Source organism: Patella vulgata, chromosome 8, assembly GCF_932274485.2.
Source record: "Patella vulgata chromosome 8, xgPatVulg1.2, whole genome shotgun sequence".
Classification (NCBI taxonomy): domain Eukaryota; kingdom Metazoa; phylum Mollusca; class Gastropoda; family Patellidae; genus Patella; species Patella vulgata.
Window position 1 is genome coordinate 50,691,210 of NC_065886.2, and position 21,352 is coordinate 50,712,561.

The window sequence follows — 21,352 nt, forward strand, 5'->3', positions numbered from 1 at the left end:
CAGGTTTAGCTGCTGATCTTGTAGCTTTTGCTTATGAAGAACATCAAGAAAGGTATTTAAATATATTCAACTTGACACAAGGTACAATTTTATGGATACACAATTACTGAGTTTAATACTAAGCGACATTTTACGATGAGTTGTTGTTGTTAGTTAGTTGTATTTTACGTCCGCTTCCACCGAGGTGATATCGCAGACAAGTTTACGATGAGGATACTCTCGTCTTTATCAAGCAAATGAGAGTATCCTTGTCGAAACGTTTCTTAGTGTTAAACTCACTAAAAAATCAATTGCAAGTTATTCGTTGGTTTAGATGGACATAACTTGCATTAGGATTTATCACTTTCGCTTGTGGATCCTCGAGAGGTCCAAAATTTTATCCAATTTTGATGAAACTTAGAATATATAGGTTTATATCCCAATGGTCTTGGTTCCTATTGATATTGTTGCATGTCAGACCCTAACACTCAGGATTATGCCCCCTTATCGTACGAAAAATCGTTTTTTATGGGTGTATCTTGCATGGTGACCACTTGTATTGTGTAATGTGTCTCTCTTTTTCCACAGATCAGACAAAGAACATTTTGAAAGTTACTTAAAACCAGAATTGATGAAAAAAGTTATGTCAAGTTTTCCAAATGATTTTAAAAACAATGATTTAGCGAGAAATCAATGTAGAGATCGAATATTAGAATGTATTCAGTTTGCACATCAGGTAAGTTGCGTAGTTTATTGCATTCATTTGTTGTTGAATTTAAAACTCAGTCCTCGCCTGCAGTTTTTGATATAAACAATCAGATTTTTGGACCAGTCAAAGAGATCCCCAACCCCTGCTCTTATTGTTGTTGATCCTTTTTGGAGGCGACACTCTTTGAGAAAAGCCCAATTCAAGTGCAGTCAAAATGAAACTTGGCATGCTGGTTCCTCAACAATTCCACATTGATTGACAGGTTTAGATTTTTGATATGAAGTCACACATCCAAGATGACAGCGTTATGTATGGTTCCTGGTCCAGCTTACCTTCAAAATCTAGTATCACTGTATCAACCTAAACGAATATTAAGATCAGAAGGGAAACTATTATTGGATGTACCTGCCTATAATTTGAAATCATTTGGATCTAGAACTTTTCGATACAGCGCATCAATTGTTTGGAATAAACTTCCAGAAAATATCCAACATGCATTAAAATATTAACATGATATTTACAGGGAGAACAGACATATTTAACTATAATTGATCCTAGTGCTGGCGCTGATTTAGGAAATCTCAGTAAATACATCCTCAATGCCTTGTTTAAATGTAAGTAATTTATCCAGTAGAATCTGTAACCAGTTGTAAAAATTAGTCATTTCAACTTCCTCTTAAAGCCATTGCCCCTAACTTCCAGATGCAAGAGATTCTTCTTGCGATTTAAGAATAAGAATTTCATAACTATATGTGTGGTAAAAAGGAATGTGTTGCCCTCCTGACAGTTATATATATATATATATATTTATACACAAGATGCAATACTTACTTTGTTAAAATAAAGTTCTACATATTTGCTGACAGTGGCTTTAAAGTTACTGCTTAACGTTTTTATATTGCCCATATATGTCTATATATATTCATGTTTTATGAAATGAAATGGATGATGAAGACCAGCATGCTATACCATGCAGTGTTCTATGAGAGAAATTTTGTCTGGAAAGCGGTGCTACAGCCTACTCTTACTATTAATTCCAACTGTCAAGGGTGGGTTTTCTCTGGGTCCTCCGGTTTCCTCCCACTGCTAAAGACCCCCACACGCAAGCGAATGATTGAAATAAAATCGAACCATATGTTAGTCTCAAAATGACCTAGTTAGTGTTGATTGGACTTTAAACCCCATTTTTCTCTCTCTCTCTCTCTCTATGTCCTGCACCACGGACAAAGGAAAATCCAAAGGATCTGACCTAGGGCCTCCAGCCTTACTCAGTTAGCCACCGTGGCTCCCGTTTGTATTAAGTAACTGATTTTATCTAGGGAGAGAGGTCTCACATTGGCCATTCTCCATTTCTGTTTCAGAATCTTTAAAAAATGAAATTTTAATGCTTTGTTTATAGCTCAGCCCCATCGAGGTGGTCCTCATTTAAGAGAACAGATACAGCGTGACCTCCAGTTGACCCTGGATTGGAATCGTTGTGATTTAGCCAAATCTAAAATATTTCAAAAATTCAATCACAGAAAGATTAAGGTAGATATATCATCGATCCTCTTATTTTAGTTGAGACTTCCAGTCGGATTAAAATACAGATCTATATTTCGTTTCATTTTTTTTTAATACTTTTGATGGCCTACACTACATAAAGATCTGGCCGGTTGTAGTGGAAGGTCGTGTCAGAGGTCATACAAGCGGCTTTTGACCCTGCGACGTCAGACATTTGATTTACCAATCAGCTTTGATGTTTCTAGTGGTTTTCCCAAAGTTCCGTGCACCGTTTCATTGGCTATTCCCCCACAATATTTAGAAAACGGATTATATAGCAATTCTTCCAAATCCTAGTGAAGTAAAGACAAGTAAAACAAAATTTTGAACTATAAAAAACGAAACGAAATAGGATCTGTGTTTTAATCAGAATGACTGATTCGGCATAGAAAGCTATTATCAGTAGGATTTGAGATGAAATATTGTAAAAGTTCTAAAACTGGCACCTTGTTAATCAAATTAAAGTGTTATACATTGGATATTTAGATAGAAGATTGGTACATTTTCTATACATTCTGTTGCAGGTTGAAGATTACATATTTCATCAAGCGTTACAAAGACACGGTCGAGAAGAATTTGTAGAATTATTTTTGGAGAAAGGATTTCTGGTTCACAGATTTTTAAACCATAAACGTCTGCATCATCTGTTTGAAAATTGTCAGGATAGAGAATTCTTTATTGGTATATGTTTAGAAGGTGTTCTCAGTAAAACTGTGGTAGGTATCAAAACAATGGTCACCAAACCGGTTGTCTGTCTGTTCAAATTTCATTTTATCTACAAACCAGAGTTTCAAAACTGTTTTGAATCGCAATTAATTACTCTAAGTTACGACATAAAATCAGTTGTCAATCAAACATGACGAGCGATGAAACTATAACTGATTAGGGTAAGCAGACATAAGCAATTTGATTGGTTGAGACCATGGAACATGATAACTTTGGTTCTAATTGGGTGAGCGACAAAACTCAAGAGTATAGATTTGTTATATCAATACCTTGACTAAGTTCAATGATGAGAATTTTCTGCTTAGGCTAATTAGCGATAAGTAATTTGATTGGTCAAGACCTTGGAACATAACAACTCTGCTTTTAATTGAGGTAGAATGTTTATACTTGATGTTCATTAGGTGAGTTCAAATGATAAACATTTACATCTAAAGCTAAGCAATTTCATTGGTCGATGCTTTGGGACAAAATAACTTTGATTCTAACTGATGGAGAGTGATGAAAAATAGTATATAGTTTCACTACCAGGTACTTCAAAACCTGAGTTTGATCGTGAACATTTTATGGAAAAGATAAATGTGCATTTAAGAAACATTGGTCATCTATTTATTTGGGATTTCAGCGGGGGCATCAGCTTCATTATTGGCAGGTTTTATTATAGAATGATTATTGATGTACATTGAATGTTTTTACAATTCAGAACACTAATACAACTACGATATTGGATAAAAAGTTTGTAGAAGACGATATCTGTGAACTGAATCATTTATTATATAGATGTACCCGTCTACAAAAACTAGTCAGTCCCTATGAGTTATCTATGAATTCATTAGGGGATTATATCTCGAATAAAGAAGTTGCAGAACGGAGGGTAAGTGGAGTTTGGGGGATTACATTGGGGAAACTCTCTCTATAATATCTATAGTACTTGATGATCAAGACTATTTAGACTATTTCTTGTCAAAACTTCAAACATTCATAACTGTGCTCAGAATAAAGTAATTTTCAATATATATAATATCTCTATAAAATATCCAATGAAGTGTTATGTAGTATGCCCTCGGATTTTGTGTTTATATATCTGTAAATTTAATCAAATTTGGATACATTTGTCGCATTTCAGGCTATTGTTTTTTTAGAAATAAATACATTTTTCTCCTTGGTTTGAATATATTTTCCATTGAAGTTTTATGTAGGATTTTGAGGATATACATCTGTAAGTTTGATCAAATTCGGATACATTTGTCGTATTTCAGGCTATAAATACTTTATTATTATGGGCTACATTAACAAATCGTCAAAAATTAGCTAAAGTTATATGGAAGAGAACAGATGATCCAATGGCAATTGCTTTAATTGTTAGTATGATATTAAACAACTTAACTAAATACTGGTGTAAAGATATAGATATTAAAAAGAAAACAAAAGTTAATGCCGAGTAAGTAGTCGTTTGTTTAAAAATTATTATTTACAAACGTATTATCGAGTTTCCTTGATCACTGTAGAATCTGTGAATACTGTAACAATGAAATCTATTGTCCATACACAACTGTAACGTATAAACAGTTCATAAAAAAAACTTTCATTGAGTCAACTGGCATGGTTTCGATTCCCCAATTGTACGTGACAAGAAGCAGGGCCGATCCAACCGCTTGGGTTTTCTCCAGGTTCTCCAGTTTCTTCCCGCTGCTAAAGAACCCTACGTGCAAGCGAATTATTAAAATTGAACCATATGTTAATTAGTGATCGAACACCCGATCTCCAGACTAGCGAGCCAGCGTCTTACTCACTTGGCTACCGTGACCCCCTTACGATAGAAAATGATAAGAATACATGTAGTTCAAGATGTCTAAACATTGTTTTATCTTTTTTATAAAAGTGTATTTTAAAATTACATCGATAGCTAATCACTCGTCAAAAGGCATGGCAGACGATTTCCACATATTATCAGGTTCTGTTTGGATTTACTCCCCCTGTCAAGCATGGAAGTTTTCGCGGCAAAATTAACCATTTTACTATATTTGTAGTATGAAATGCCTTGTATGGTAATAGAGTTCAAACATTGATTTACATGTGAGATCGTGGAATAATTTTTATTTGATTCTATAAAAAACTTTCATATATTATATAACTGTTACACCATAATTACAGTTGAGTTTGAATTTTGTGGAAATCGGACCAAAACTTCCGCGAAAATGGCTGCTCCTCTTTATGCAAATAGTGTAAAAGCATTTAATATCAAGGTCACAGTTGACAAACCTTAAGATCTTGGTTCCTTTCGATATTGACAAATTTCGGACCCTAACATCCTGGATTATGGCCCCTGATTGTATGAAAAATTGCTTTTTTTAGCTTGTTCTCTGTCCATCTCTTTCAGTGAATTTGGAAAAATGGCTGTACAACTATTAAATTTGTGTTATGAAGATTCTAGTGTGCAGGCTTTCAATGCTTTAGACAAAAAACTACAAGATTTTAATCTTAAAACTGTGGTGGAAATTGCTAAGCTAGCTAACAATAAATTCTTTCTTGCCCATCCATGTTGTCAGAAATGGCTGGGTCAAAGGTGGCATGGTAACGTCCAGATACGAGATTTAGACTGGGGAATAAGACTACCAGATTGGTTCAAGGTAAGTGTTTTGTTAATGTTCCTGACTCTTCAATAAAACGATGTAGAAATAGTGACCATCATATAATAACAATAACTTGGAAGAAACATTACAAATTTTCATAAGTCTCTAACTCAATATCATCCAATGTCTTCCACATTTGAAACACGAATTATTTGTCAATTTAAATCAACATTAATGTTGTGATCTTACTGGGAAAAGATGGGCTTCTGATAGCCAGTATTTAAGACAATATAAACATTTTACCATCGCACAAATCGTGTACCATAATGCGTTTCAGCGCCATTTGTAACAAGGGACTCAAAGCATGGGGCTAGACATGTTCAACGGTAACGGCATATTTTTATCTGGAGAGCATGCACAATAAATATTACCATTGTAGACTGGAATAACCAGACGCTAGACATTGCCATTAGTCGAACATAACTGGTTTGAATAATTGAACGAAAACGATTGAATGGAAATCAGTTTATATGAATTCATATTACATTATTATATGTGTTATTTGTGTCTATTTCAATTCTAGGTCCCAAATATTAGCGATTTAGCTCCTTTAATATATTTTTTTTATAGATTTATGCCAGTGTATTCCTGATATTTCCGATGTTTGTTTGGATTTCATTTAAACCACCTCCTGTCGTCACTATGGTCATGGAAAGTACGTTTCTTTTATAAATGTTTTGACATAATGCAAATTTTTCTTGGGTGTGAAATGTGCCAATTCAGCCAAGTAGCTTGTATTGACACTCTTTATGTATATGAACGAATTTATGATATTTAAAGATACTTCCCCGTGTACAAACTGTGTTATTTGATCTATATTTGGACTATTCAAAATAACTAATTAATCTATCAAAAATTTGCTTCAAACCCTGTCAAAACTTTGTATTTGTCGGAAGGTTCCTACAGCTATACATAAACTGTTGTTAGACAGCATGGCTGTCACTTTGGGAGGGTCCAGTTTTCAGAATGTATTTTTCATTACTTACTGTCCATTTACCATACATATTGAGGCCTATGTAAAATCTTAATTATATTCTGTCAACTTCTTTTTCCGCCGTTTAATTGCAGAGTCTTCTGTAATTGACACCCCGCAATATTCCCAAAACTGCCTAAACATTTGATCAAAAAATAACAACAGCTCCCTTGGTCAAGCTAGCACACAAGCTGGCAGACAACAATTGAGTTGCCAGTTAGTGATACCCAGACATTTTTGCCCAGTTTTTGCCTGATGGGTGTTTTTCACCTAATTCAGTATTTTTCTAGTAAGACTGGGTGTCTATACTTTCCATATATACCTAATTTGCCATACTTTTATTGGAAATGACCACCCGATAAATACATTCTGGACAATGTATCGTTAACGGATGTTGAATGTATAAAATGTATAAACTGCAATTAAGACAAAGCTTCTGTGTCGTCGTTTCCATCTTTAAGAATTTCGAGGCCTTTTCAGGTTTTTGACCAATGGGAATAGCTTCCGTTTAAAAATCATGTAATTCTATTTACAGACGAAGAAGAAGATGATGAAGATGCTTGTGAAGACAACTTTTTGTTACAGTCAACTACTATAACGCCAAAAAGGGTAGATATTTTGAAAAAAATATATAATACAATATCACCACACACGTAGGTTCATTATGGATAAGGGTGGGTTGGATGGGTGATAGCAATGTGTCATTGAGTTAACTGGCGTGGTTTCAATTCCCCGGTTATACGTGACAAGGAATAGGGTCGTCTGTCCAATCTCGTGGGTTTTCACTGCATTCTTCGGTTTCCTCCCACTGCTAAAGACCCATACGCAGAAGCGAATTATTGTGAAATAAAATTGAACTATGATCGTTAAACCCCATTTCTCTCTCTATCTCTCTATATATAAATAATTTGTGTCTCAATTGAAAAAATAAATATGAACTATCAATATCTATAGTTAAGGTTGAAATGAAATCTTATGACTTAGAAATATTCTTCCTTTTTCAGAAACGACGTCCAGCATCAAAAGTGATTGTGAAGATACATAATTTAGTAGATCGTGGTGAAACTAAACTGCCAGTCTGGAAACAAATTTTCCATCTTTGGAGTGCTCCTATTACAAAATTCTGGATAAATCAGGTAAAAAAAAATTAAAACTTTTCAAAAGTAAAAAAGAAAAAAAAACTTTTCAAAAGAAAAGTATCATACTCTATAATTTTCTGTGTGTGGTTTTCTGGTAAGACAGAGTTTCAATGGATAAGGAACTAGGTGACTAACTAGGAGTTCCAGTCAAAGTTTCAATGGATAAAGCACTAGGTGACTAACCAGGAGTTCCAGTCAGAGTTTCAATGGATAAAGCACTAGGTGACTAACCAGGAGTTCCAGTCAGAGTTTCAATGGATAAGGAACTAGGTGACTAACTAGGAGTTCCAGTCAGAGTTTCAATGGATAAGGAACTAGGTGACTAACCAGGAGTTCCAGTCAGAGTTTCAATGGATAAAGCACTAGGTGACTAACCAGGAGTTCCAGTCAGAGTTTCAATGGATAAGGAACTAGGTGACTAACCAGGAGTTCCAGTCAGAGTTTCAATGGATAAAGCACTAGGTGACTAACCAGGAGTTCCAGTCAGAGTTTCAATGGATAAAGCACTAGGTGACTAACCAGGAGTTCCAGTCAGAATTTCAATGGATAAGGAACTGGGTGACTAACCAGGAGTTCCAGTCAGAGTTTCAATGGATAAAGCACTAGGTCACTAACCAGGAGTTCTTCGGAACTTTCCAGTCTTGTTTCCTCATTGCTAAAGACCCCTACGTGCAAGTGAATTATTGAAATAAAATTGAAGCATGTGTTAATCAGTTGTTAGGATAGTTGGACTTTGATAAAGAGTAGGCATTGCCAGTCTCCTTTATTCCAGTTGGTGCAGAAAAATAGGATGTTAAAAATCATTTCATTTACATATTATACAGGACCGATACAACCATCAATTAAAGTAGCTATGTGCTAGAAGGCTAATACAGTAATAGTCATTTTTTATGGAAATCTGGTGTGACACCCCTGGTTGTTAGTTGGTATTTTGTACAGTACCCGTACCCATACAGTACTGATTTATGGAAATCAGCCTTGGTTGTTAGTTGGTGTTTATGCACAATGATTTTGATTAACGTTTAGGATGAATGTTTTTTATATTTCAGTTGTTTTACGTACTGTTTCTTGCCACGTTTAGTTTAGCCACCTTGATGCCAACGTGTGGAAATGTTTTTCTGAACTTTGTGGTATTTTCATGGACTCTGATGATATGGGTAGAAATAACAAGAGGAACTTGGGTTAAAAAATGGGTAAGCAAAGTACTTGATATATTCTCTTTATCTTTTATGTGAGGTTATGCTGGGGAAAGAAAGACTGAAAAAAATAACCTGAGCAAAAGAAAAACCAAGGCTGGCAAGCCGAGGTTATTCTTTCGAGGTTTTTTTTTCTGAAGTCTTTCTTCCCTAGCATAACCAAAGTTGAGGACTTTATCTTGCTTATGAACCGTCTATGTTTACATGTACGTAAAATGAGAATTTCCCAGAATTACAGTAAGAAAAACCTTACACCATGTTTTCTTATGGGAAAAAAAACAACCTACCCTTTTACAGGTTTTAAAGAAAATTTTTCAGAAGAATAACCTCAAATTCCCCTGTATATATTCAAAGCCACCCCCAACTTTCAGACCGCAAGTTATTCCGGGCATAGAATATACCCTAAAGATCAAAGAGATTTACTGCTATAGGTTTAGAATGCTGGATTAAGACATTGGTGAATAAATTTGATTGTATATTTTATTTAACCTCTATAATTTATTCATCTTGTGGAGGATGATTTATGTGCTATGAAGGCAGATGATCAGTACAATCTTAATTAGTTAAATCTTTTTGGTAAGATGCTTACTCGCTAGTCTGGAAGTCGCAGGTTCATCAGGATTTTCCGGCATCGTTTCCCCATGTCAATTGTGCAGGATGAAGGGCCTGACAAAGACAGCTGTCTAGTCGTTCGGATTGGATCAAAAACCGAGGTCCCGTGTATACATTGGCGTGTACGTAACAGATCCCTTGGCAGATGGAATTTGATATAAGAGTAGGCCGCTACCTGGGCAAAGTTTCCCTCATAGCACACTGTATGGAATATGCCTGTCTTCATTAGCCCAGTCGGAGCAGAACAGTAGGATGTTTAACCCCATTTTATTTCCATTTCTTTATATCTTGTTGAGGTGAAAGATATCATTGAGTATCATACTGTTGATAACATTGTACATTTGTTTTAAAAAATAGATTTTTCCTATATTTACAGAAATATCCTGAAGTGCCTATATTTCAAGCATCTATTGAGATTGTATTAATACTCATATTTCTGCTGCTTTATCTTGTGTTCAGAATCCTGCCTCATTTTATTGATCATATTAATTATATGACAGCCAAGTTTTTGATGAGTATTGGCTTGTTATTTTTCTACTACCGTACATTATCAGTATTTTTACCAATCAGTCCCACGCTCGGACCAATGTTGATCTGTATAGTCAGAATGGTAAGTATTGCTTTTATTTTTATTTCACTATGTTCAGTAAATGGGGAACTATTGTTATTAATCCCTTGTATTTACTTATTTGTCTTTGATGTTCTGACATCATGTCTCTGCAACGACATATTTATTTATGTAAGGGTGGGGGGGTGGGATGGGGCAGAATGGTTAGCATGTGCGCGTTGTATCATAAGGTCTGTCATTCATTGAGTCTGGCGTGGTTTCAAATCCATGGTTGTATGTGTCATTGAGTAGGGTCGCCTGTCCGACCTCGTGGTTTTTCTACGAGTCCTCTGGTTTCTTCCCACTGCTAAAGACTCCTACGCGCAAGCAAATTATTGAAATAAAAAATTAAACCCTGTGTTAGTCCTGAAATGACCTAGTTTGTGTCGAGTGGATGTTAAACCCCATTTCTCTCTCTCTCTCTCTCTCTGTATTGTTGAGAGATCAGTTTTATGCAACCGCCATATTTATGCTAGAGGATTTTGACTTGCTCTGTTCTGTGATTACCAACCTACCTATTTATGACTGGGTAATAAGTGGTGTCTTCTGTATCTAATTGTTTGTGTATCTATTTTAATTTTCTAGATACGTAAAGATTTTTTTACCTGGTTTCGAATGTTTATGATTGTTATGGTATCAGGTGGTTTGACTATACATGCTGTTATTTATCCTAACTATCCTGTTTCATTACACGGACTTAAAAAAGCCTTTGCCAGAGCTTTCTTTGCCATGTTTTTAACTAAAATTGATGATCTTGATGGTAAGTTAAATTGATATATATTTTAATATATATTTGCTTGATGTAAGATTAATTTGCATGAAATTATTGTAGTTTATCTTTTTTTCTTTCAAAGAAAACTTCTTGATAATGCCCCAAATCTTCCATTCATCCTCATTTGTTTCAGTAGTCATAATGATTATTTAATTTTTGTAATTAATTATTATTCAGGTGATGAGAAGTGTTCCCATCTTTATAGTAACGTAACAGATGAATATTGTTTAGGTAAACTTTATTTAATTGTAGCACAAATAAAACTTGATTGGTCTAAATCACATTTGGGGGGTTGGATGGCCGAATGGTTAGCACGTATGCGTTGTATCATAAGGTCTGTCATTGAATCAACTGGCATGGTTTTGATTCCCTGGTTGTACGTGACAAGGAGTAGGGTCGCCTGTCCAACCTTGTGAGTTTTCTCTCGGTCCTCCGGTTTCCTGCCACTGCTAATTAAAACTTGATTGGTCCAAACCAATTTTAAAGAGGAATTACAACAAGAAAATAAATGTTATTAATTTCATATTCAAGATAACTTTACGATAAGGAGGCATAATTTAACAGTGACACCATAAACGTGACCTCATTGTTTACCTTACAGCATTGTTTTCCTGTACATTCGTTGTCTTTACCAACCTCGTGGGTTTTCTATCCGGCCCTCCTGTTTCCTTAATGTGCTAAAGACCCCTACACGCAAGTGAATTATTGCAATGAAAAAATTGAACCATATGTTAGTCCCGAAATGAGCTTGTTTGTGTCAAGTGGATGCTAAACCCCATTTCTTTCTCTCTCTACGTCGAAATGCGGTTCTCTTACCATCGATAAATTCTCGCCGAACCAAGTTTTTCCTAGCGACACCTGGTGGGAACTCCTTCAGTAAGAATGCCCATTGGCTAATTATCTAAAATCCAATAAATAATATTAAATGCAGCGTGCTTTAACGTCCATATTTTCTGAACCAGCTAGGGCCTACACTTATTTTGAATTCCAACTGTCAAGGGTTCTTTTACATACACACCAATGTGTACACAGGACCTCAATTTTTTGTCCAATCCGAACAACTATACATTTTCCCTTGCCAGGCCTTCTGTCCTGAAACCACAGACAAGGGGGAACCACGCACGAAAATCCTGATAAACTTTCTCAGCCAATGCAGGGATCAAACAACATCTTACTCACTGAGTAACCATGGCTATAGCCTGAGGTTTTTCATTAAATGTTAGAATGTATATATCACAACAGATCTGTCTCAAATTATGACTTGAAGATTTTGACGTATGACAGCATTTTCCTTTCCTTTATATTCTAAGCTATCACCATCACCTCTGTTATGCTGGAAACAACTGGGTTTAATATCACCATCACCTCTGTTATGCTGGAAACAACTGGGTTTAATTCAGGGAACAAATCCGCTCTGAAAAATGGCCTTATGCATTCTTTTACCATGTGGGATCTTTTTCGTTGATAGAAAAAATACTTTCTAAAAGAAAGCCAAATGGCCTTGAGCATTCATTTACTTTGTGTTCTTCTGTTGAGTTAATCTTTACCTGGCATAAGCTCAGACATCCTCCTATAAATAACATAGTTTCAAATATTAGATAGTTTTACTAGAAATTATACTGCAATACTAAAACAATGCTTTCTATTTATGTAACCATATAATATAGCAATATCTCCCGTGTTTAACATACATACATACAAGAGGTAAATCTGCATATTGCAGGTCGTTCTTTACGCCTGAAAAGTATTAATTAGACATTTATTATCATGAAAAAACCTTCATCAAATCTCGATGCCATCTTATGTGTCGGATTTTCACTGGATTTGAAACTGATTTGCTGCTAAAATGGATAATTGAGACTATTTTTTTATCGTACCGACTTTACTAATGATGATTGAGGCTAGGGATTTGACTGAAATTTTTAGCATATTCCCTTTATTTAATCTTCCGTAATGTATCTTTGATAATATAAATTTTCTTCTTTCTGTTATAGGTCCCAGTCATTTTACAGGTAAGCATTTATAACCATAATTCTGGTTGGTTTGTTGTTTTTAAATGTTTACTGAATAGTACATATCAATAAGCAAAAAAATGAAAGTAAATATAGCTTGAAGCTGTGAAATATGTGTGTTTCCTACCTTGTATACATGAGTATTGAAACACGAATTGACTATAGGTTAGTCTCAAAATAACATGTTTAAAGCTGAGTGGATGTTAAACCCCATTTCTCTCTCTCTTTCAGATTCCGATCAGCAATTATTAGCAGAGTGTCCATATGGTAGTTTTGGTGGTTATTTTATAGTCATACAGTATCTAGTTATTACAAAATTAGTCCTAGTTACTCTACTGTATGCTATGTTTAGGTACATAATATATTTATTATTATCTGTCCGTCCTTTCGTCTGTCCTAGTTACTTTACCGTATGCTATGTTTAGGTGTGTAATATATTTATTAGTGTCTGTCCGTCCGTTCGTCTGTACTAGTTACTTTACTGTATGCTATGTTTAGGAGTGTAATATATTTATTATTATTATTGATTGACACCTACTTTATATCTAAGCAGAGCTCACCCCGTCGGTCACCAAAGTTGTAATTTGCGATAAAAATATGAAAGTGGCGATTAAAATTTGATTTTGGCGTTAACATTTTGAGGTATTATCAATTCTTTTTGTGAACTGGTGGAAATTTTTTTTGAAATTACAATCATGTGGCGGCATTCTATAAATTAATCAACTTCCTGATAATCGGAATCGTGTCAATAAGTAATACTAACCAATTATCTCTGATTAATGATTAGTTGATTGATTATTGCCAATGATATATACAAAGTCTATCTCAAGTCATTATTTACTCAGAGAAATTAATCCCAGCGGTGATTATTTGATGTTTCGTTGAGTCTAAAAAAAAGATAAATAGAAATATTCAAAATGACCGTCAATTCTTTTCGTGGCTTCATGACTATTTGCAGTGAAAATTCTTAATTTATTAAAGGTTGGAAAAGGTCACTATATGTTTGAAATACTAGAAAATGTGATATTTAAAGATAGTCCTTGCTTTAACATGGTGACTTTCATACTACACATTATTAGATCCACTTTTGGCTCCTAGCTATTTGCCAAAACAAGTATTTCTGTATGGATAAATTTCTACGGCACTGGCAATACAAACACCAATCAGACTAAAACACAGACCCTATTTAGTTTCTTTTTTTATAGTTCAAAATTTCATTTTACTTGTGTTTACTACACTAGGATCTGGAAGAGTTTTTATATAACCCGCGTTCTGGGGGTTTTATTTCCTTACACTTCGTGTGGTTACTCTCTGTTCACATTCGTTGTAAACAGTTTACACGTCAGACACTTTGAGGACCCTGCCGAAACCCGAAATTCAAGATCATCCTTTAAATGTACATGGAGTTATTGTCCCCCAGTGGATTATTTATATAATTAACTTTATTTTACAGTGTAACAAATGCGGGTGTCTCAAGGGAAGCATTAGAAATCTGGAAATATCAACGTTATGGTATAATTGTTGATTTTGAAGAACGATTACGTCTACCACCACCATTTACCTGTATTAGCTATTTATTTATGTTTTTATCATTCCTATTTGGACAATGTCGTAAACTCAAGAACAGAATGGCTACCTCATGTGCAAAATGTTGTAAAAAGGATACTACGGTAAGTTTACACTTTATGTTACATCAATACTACTGAATTATGGCTCCCATCTCGGCCATATTTATTGGTCTTGTGTCAAAAATAGACCAAAATTTCTCGGAACCCATCCATCAGTTTACATCAGGGTTTATTTTATCAATTTATTACAATCTGATAATTTAAAATGTAATAACTATATTTGACTAATTTTGATAAAACTTTAAAAATAAAACATCAATGCATATTTGATTAGTCTATTGCAATCTGATTAGTAGACATAAATTAAACTATGAATTTATTTTCATAAGTCTCTAGCACGAGTCTTGATATCAATACCATCTGCATATATTTAATTACCCTCTGAACATATTTAATTACCCTGGCTTCATGCATATGTGTGTGTGTGTTGCATTTACAGTAATCTATCTGTCCTTTGAAAACCCAATTCACTGATAAAATATTGGACCGGGGATTACAGCTCAGTATGTTATAATAGAAAAATTGTGTTAATAGATTTATTCAATAATTCTAGGATGGGGTGAAGAATATACAGATTCTTAAAAAGCATCGAACTACAGATTTTAATTACTGGAAAAGAACAGTAAAACAGTATATATCCGTTGAAAAAGAGAAAAAAGAAAAAGAGGAGAGAGAAGAACATTTAATAGAAAGGTTAGAATTCAAACAATTAGCTAAAGACCCCTACGCTCAAGTGAATTATTGAAATAAAATTGAACCGAAGGTTATTCCTGAAATGACCTAGTTTGAGTCAAGTGGAGGTTTAACACCATGTATGTCAGTTCAATATGCAACACTCTTTTTATTATTATAAAATTTCTCTGTTCAGGCAATCTGATTAAACTACAGATCTATTTTTTGTTTCGTTTTTTTTATACTTTCGATTGCCAACAACACTGACCGGTTGTAATGATAGGTCGTGTCAGAGGTCATACGAGCGGCTTTTGACCCTAAAACAAAATTTTGAACTATAAAAACGAAACAAAATAGGATCTGTGTTTTATTCAGATTGCTGTTCATGGGCCATATCTATGTTTTTCAAATTAATCCTAATTCGTCGTCACGATTCATGTTTGTTTATATTAATGCAAGAATTATTGGATTTACCGTGGGAAGGGGCGCAACTCTTACTTGACTTGACCAGAAGATACAGGATAATCAACCATATTAAAAACCAAACTCCCAGTTACGCATGGGCAAAGGAACTTTTCATCAAATACCGACAACGGTCCCAGACCCTCCGTACATTGAAGACTAGGAGGTTGTGGGTGACCGAGACTAAGCTGATCCGTGTTGTAATAATAAGCCCTGTATTGTATATTAATTGTATAACTTTATTATTTCAGTGTTCATCTTTTAACCGATGAAATGAACGTACAGAAAGATGGTAGTAAAAGAATGAGTGATAGAATTGTGACATTAGAACGTGGTATAACGTCATGTTGTCTAATGTTAGAAGAAGTTAAACATATGTTAGAAAAACTAGGTAATAATTTACTTATCTCTCTCGAATTCTGATTGTGCTATACTTCCGACATCGTACGGGATTGATACAATATGCCGGATTATACAGCATGTCAGAATACTTAATTGTCTCAATACCTGGAAGTATTATTGTACCTCGAATACCTGGAAGTATTATTGTACCTCGAATACCTGCAAGTATTATTGTACCTCGAATACCTGGAAGTATTATTGTACCTCGAATACCTGCAAGTATTATTGTACCTCGAATACCTGCAAGTATTATTGTACCTCGAATACCTGCAAGTATTATTGTACCTCGAATACCTGCAAGTATTATTGTACCTCGAATACCTGCAAGTATTATTGTACCTCGAATACCGGAAGTTTTATGTTAATGCACCTTCGAATACCCAGAACTTAAAATGAAATAAACCTTTCTTTACATTCAAAATGTTATTACATAAAATTATTACATTTTTACTTCGGGTGTGTACAAACTAATCGTGCGTCATTCTGTTGATGTCTTCAAATTTAGAGTTCGAGTAAAATTGTTTCTTACTGTTTCTTATATTTCTTGATATTCATATGGATCTAAATACGGTTAATGACCATTTAAACACCAGAAAAAAGATATACTTAGATTAATGAGAATGAGACCTTCTGTTTCTAATCCTAGTTAGAGTCTCCCAGTTTCTATATCAGGTTAAATGCTCTTGACTTTGTATTTAATATATTATAGATCCTAAAACACAGACAGATGTCACATCTCGTACTGTCATTCATTTCTCTGCTCGACAATCACCTTATCCTGGAACCAGAATTCAACGTTTTCCTGTCTTTGATAAATATGTTCCATGGGAGGTATATATACTAATCTATATTTTATACAAGCATGGGTTTGTTGTCATAGAAATAGTTTTGGTGATCTTATTGTGTATAATTTTGGGTGTTGATAATAGTACATTTCAATCCAAATATTGACATCTCTCATATTTATAAAACTGTTCAAACTCCAGTGTGAAGCTGTCTGTATTCAGTCAAATACCTGTGGCTCCGCTATTTAAAGTAGCTAAGTCTCTAACTCATTATCATCCAAAATCTTCAACATTGAAAACACGAATTATTTGTTGGTTTAAATCAACATTGATGTGATCTTATCGGAAAAAGATGGGCTTTTGATATCCAATATGGCAGCTACAACGTCATGCTTGGTTTTTGGTCGATAAAGTAGCTGTTGTGTTCAGGGACTGACTTATAGAAGTATATGTCAATGAAGCAACATTATAATGAACAGTTTCTATGGATGTGATTTCCCCTTTTCTACCTCCAGAGTGGAGCAACAGTGGCTAAGTGGGTGAGATGCTGGCTCGCTAGCCTGGAGGTCGGATGATCGATCCCTGCATTGGCCGAGAAAGTTCATCGGGATTTTCTGACGTGGTTTCCCCTTGTCAGTGGTGCAAAACGGAGTGCCTGGCAAGGACAGCTGTCTAGTCCTTCGGATGGGACAGAAAACCAAGGTCTTATGTATACATTGGCATGCACGTAAAAGATTCCCCTTGGCAGTTAGAATTCAATATAAGAATAGGCTATAGTGTCGCTGCCCGGGCAAAATTTCCCTCATAGCGCACTGTATGGCATATGCCCGTTTTCATTAGCCCAGTTTAGGAGCAGAACAGTAGGACGTTAAACCCCATTTCATTTCATTTCTACCTCCAGAGTTAGATTGTATAACTATGTTATATTGTTATTGTCAGGTTGAGTTTATTACCTATGATCCTGTTATATATACAAAACCTATTAAAGAATTCTTCCCGGATATTCAAATGTTTGTTGATCCAGATATTTTATTGTAAGTTGTTTGTGTTATTTATCTATGTTTATGCTGGCTGTATTAAAGATGCCTTCCCTGCGTACAAACTGGGTGATTTGATGATATATGTGGATTAGAGACATATTCAAACTAAATAATCTATCAAAAATTTGCTTCAAATCTCTCTCAAAACATTGTATTTGCAAGAAAATACACCAAAATATAAAAAATCTATTTTTAGAAGCCATATTTGTCATGTAACTTGATTGAGGGAGGGCCCATTTTCAGAATGTATTTGTTGTTACTTGTTGTCTATTTGCCATACATAATGAGACCTAAGTAAATTCTTGGATTATCTTCTGTCAGCTTCTTTTTCCGCCATTTAATTGTAGTGTCAAGCTGGCAGACAATAAGCTGTTGAGTTGGCAGTTAGTGGTACCCTGAATTTTTGCCCAGTGCTTGCCTCATGGGTGTTTTGGGGGGAATCCAGTATTTTTCTAGTAAGATTGGGCGTCTCCTCTACTTTCCATTTAAACTAAATTTGGACCATCTTCTTCAATTTTAAAATAAATCTTTACTTCAGAATCAAGAAACAGGAAGATGAACGTAAACAGCTGAATCCAGATGAATTAGAAGATTTACCTGAAGTACCTGAGTTTAATCCTTGGTGGAATTCTCATTGTTCTGTTGATGTTGATGGTGGACATATAGAAATAGATAGATGTTCATATATACATGATGGTGATCAGCCTTATAGATATAAGATTGATAAAAGTGGATTACCAAAGTAAGTCCAACATAGGCCTTTGTATTCCTGATTGTTTGTTTTCAATTTTGAGTGAAGTCTATATCACTACAGGCCCGGCAGGGACTGTACAGCACAGTGGACACTTACAGCTAGCCCCGGGATCCATTCACTTTTTTTGATATGTTCATTTGTTTGTGATTTCTGCATATTGTGTCTTGTCTGTAGGTTTCTTTTGTGTAATTATGTGTGGTGCAGTCGCTCTGCGCATACTATATGGGCAAAGCATTATTCAAATGAGTCTCCTTGAAAACTACTGGTGCTATAACTATAATGTGTTAGACTAATAATCTTAAGACAATCTCAGCAAAGGACAGACAGACATGTTCCATATTTTAACATAATCTGATTTGAACACCCCCTTCTGTCAAATTGCATGAAATAAAAAATAGATTTACTAACCGGCGAAGATGTCGAAAGCACAAGTTCTTTCTTTAAGATTACAGTTAAAGTTATACATGGTTGGTGCAGTAGATAAGTTTGAAAATAAACCTGACCTACATGGCATTAATTTATAAACTTATACATAAATATACATGTCTTCCTTGTCGCAAGTTGGATCAGAACAGTAGGACATTAAACCCCATTTCATTTCATATATATACAACTTAGTTTAGTGTTTTTTCTTGTGTTGTAGAAATCCATTGGGCAGAACAGGTGTTCGTGGTAGAGGTAAATTATGGAGATGGGGTCCAAATCATCGTATTGCTGCCTTAGTTACAAGGTGGAAACGTAAATATTCACCTAGAGGATTCCCCACAGATTATATTATGGTAGAAGATAAAAAAGTTCTAGAATTTATGGTGATAAAACGAGTTGATACTGGGGAATATACTTTACCTGGGGTATGTTTATATCAAATTAGTTTTACCTGGGGTATGTTTATATCTAATTAGTTTTACCTGGGGTATGTTTATATCTAATTAGTTTTACTTATTCTCACTGGCGTCACATTATAATAATTAATCTCAAATCTCATTTATATGTATATAGATAATGAATAAACCCACGTAAAGGTATAGCCATACAATTGTGTTATTTAAGCACCCTCAAAGAAGTGAAAAAAGTTAATGAAATGAAGCTAAGGAAAAGCTATCTTTTTCTCCCGTTTTTGGGGGGGGGGGGGATGGTCGAATGGTTAGTGCATGCGCGTTGTATCATAAAGTCTGTCATTGAGTCATCTGGTGTGGTTTCGATTCCTCAGTTGTATGTGAGAAGGAGTAGGTTCGCCTGACCAACCGCGTGGGTTTTCTCCGGGTCCTCCGGTTTCTTCCCACTGCCAAAGGCCCCTACTCGCAAGCGAATTTTTGAAATGAAATTGAACCATATGTTAGTCCCAAAATGACCTAATTTGTGTCGAGTTGACGTTAAACCCTATTTCTCTCTCTTTGTCTATATCTAAGCAGGGCTGATGCTAGTTTGTGTGGAGTTAAACCCCATCCTCTCTCTCTCTAGTAGAAGTGGTATTATAAGGATGATATAATTATTATTACAGGGTAATGTTTATGGTAAAACAACACAGTTTAGTACATTATGTGAACAGTTTATGAAAGATATACTAGAACAGGCTGAAGTAGATGCTAAAACTAGACTAGAAGAAGAGGACATGATAGATGTAATAATATATTAACAGTTACAGTCCTAAATATATACTCATAAATTGGAAAATACATTCCAACAACCAAGCTATCTTTAGAGGTTTTTTTTTTTAAACCAAGCACAATTTGAATAATACAAAATTAAAATGATGTGGTCTAATTTTCAGACATCAGTAGTAACTATACTGTGTTCGGTCATAAAAAGAATAGCCATTAGAAGAAAGCAGGAGACAGTTAAAATGAATTCATCCATCTGTCTGTAACACAATAACTCTGCTTTAATTGAGTTAGAATGTTTGAACTTAATGCCCTTACTGAGAGTGAAATGATAAACATTTTCTGCATAGGTTAAGCAGAGATTAGCAACAGTTTGATTTATCATTGCTTTGATACACAATAACTTTGACTCTAATTGGCGGAGAGTGATGCACGTATTTACTGCTTGATCTTTTAAGACAAATATGCAAGTAATTAATAAGCGTCATCTATTTTTTTTGCGATTTGTGGTGAAGGTCATCAACTTAACTGTTTGCGTGATTTTTCCGGTAGCTAGAAATATACTTTCAGATAAAAATGCGTAACATATACATTGTAGGCCTTTGTCATAAGAAACTGGTTTGTTGTTACTCTTAATTAGTTCTTTTATACGCCCACAAATAGTGGGTGTAAATTTAATTTCCTGGCAACCTATCTTTTTAAATGGCATCACTTTTTATATGCCCACATTGACGCTCTAGGGCCTAAAGTTATTATCCGATTGACAGTGTTTAAGGTCATGAGATGAAGAATTCTATTGATTTTCAAACAATTTTTAATAATTACTGCCAGAGTTATGACCCTTGATCACTTTGAAATATCTTGTTGACACTCTAGTGACTTAAAGTTAATATCCGGTTATCTGTAAATGTTTACACAGTGTTTAAGGTCATGAAACGAAGAACCCTATTGATTTTCAACGATATCCGATAATTACTGCCAGAGCTTTGAAATATCTTGTGGATGCTTTAGAGACCATAGTTATCACCTGATTGATGTTATATTTATAAACCATGTTTACGCCTATATATAATCGTTTCGATTGACTTTAAATTTATACACAGAGTTTAAG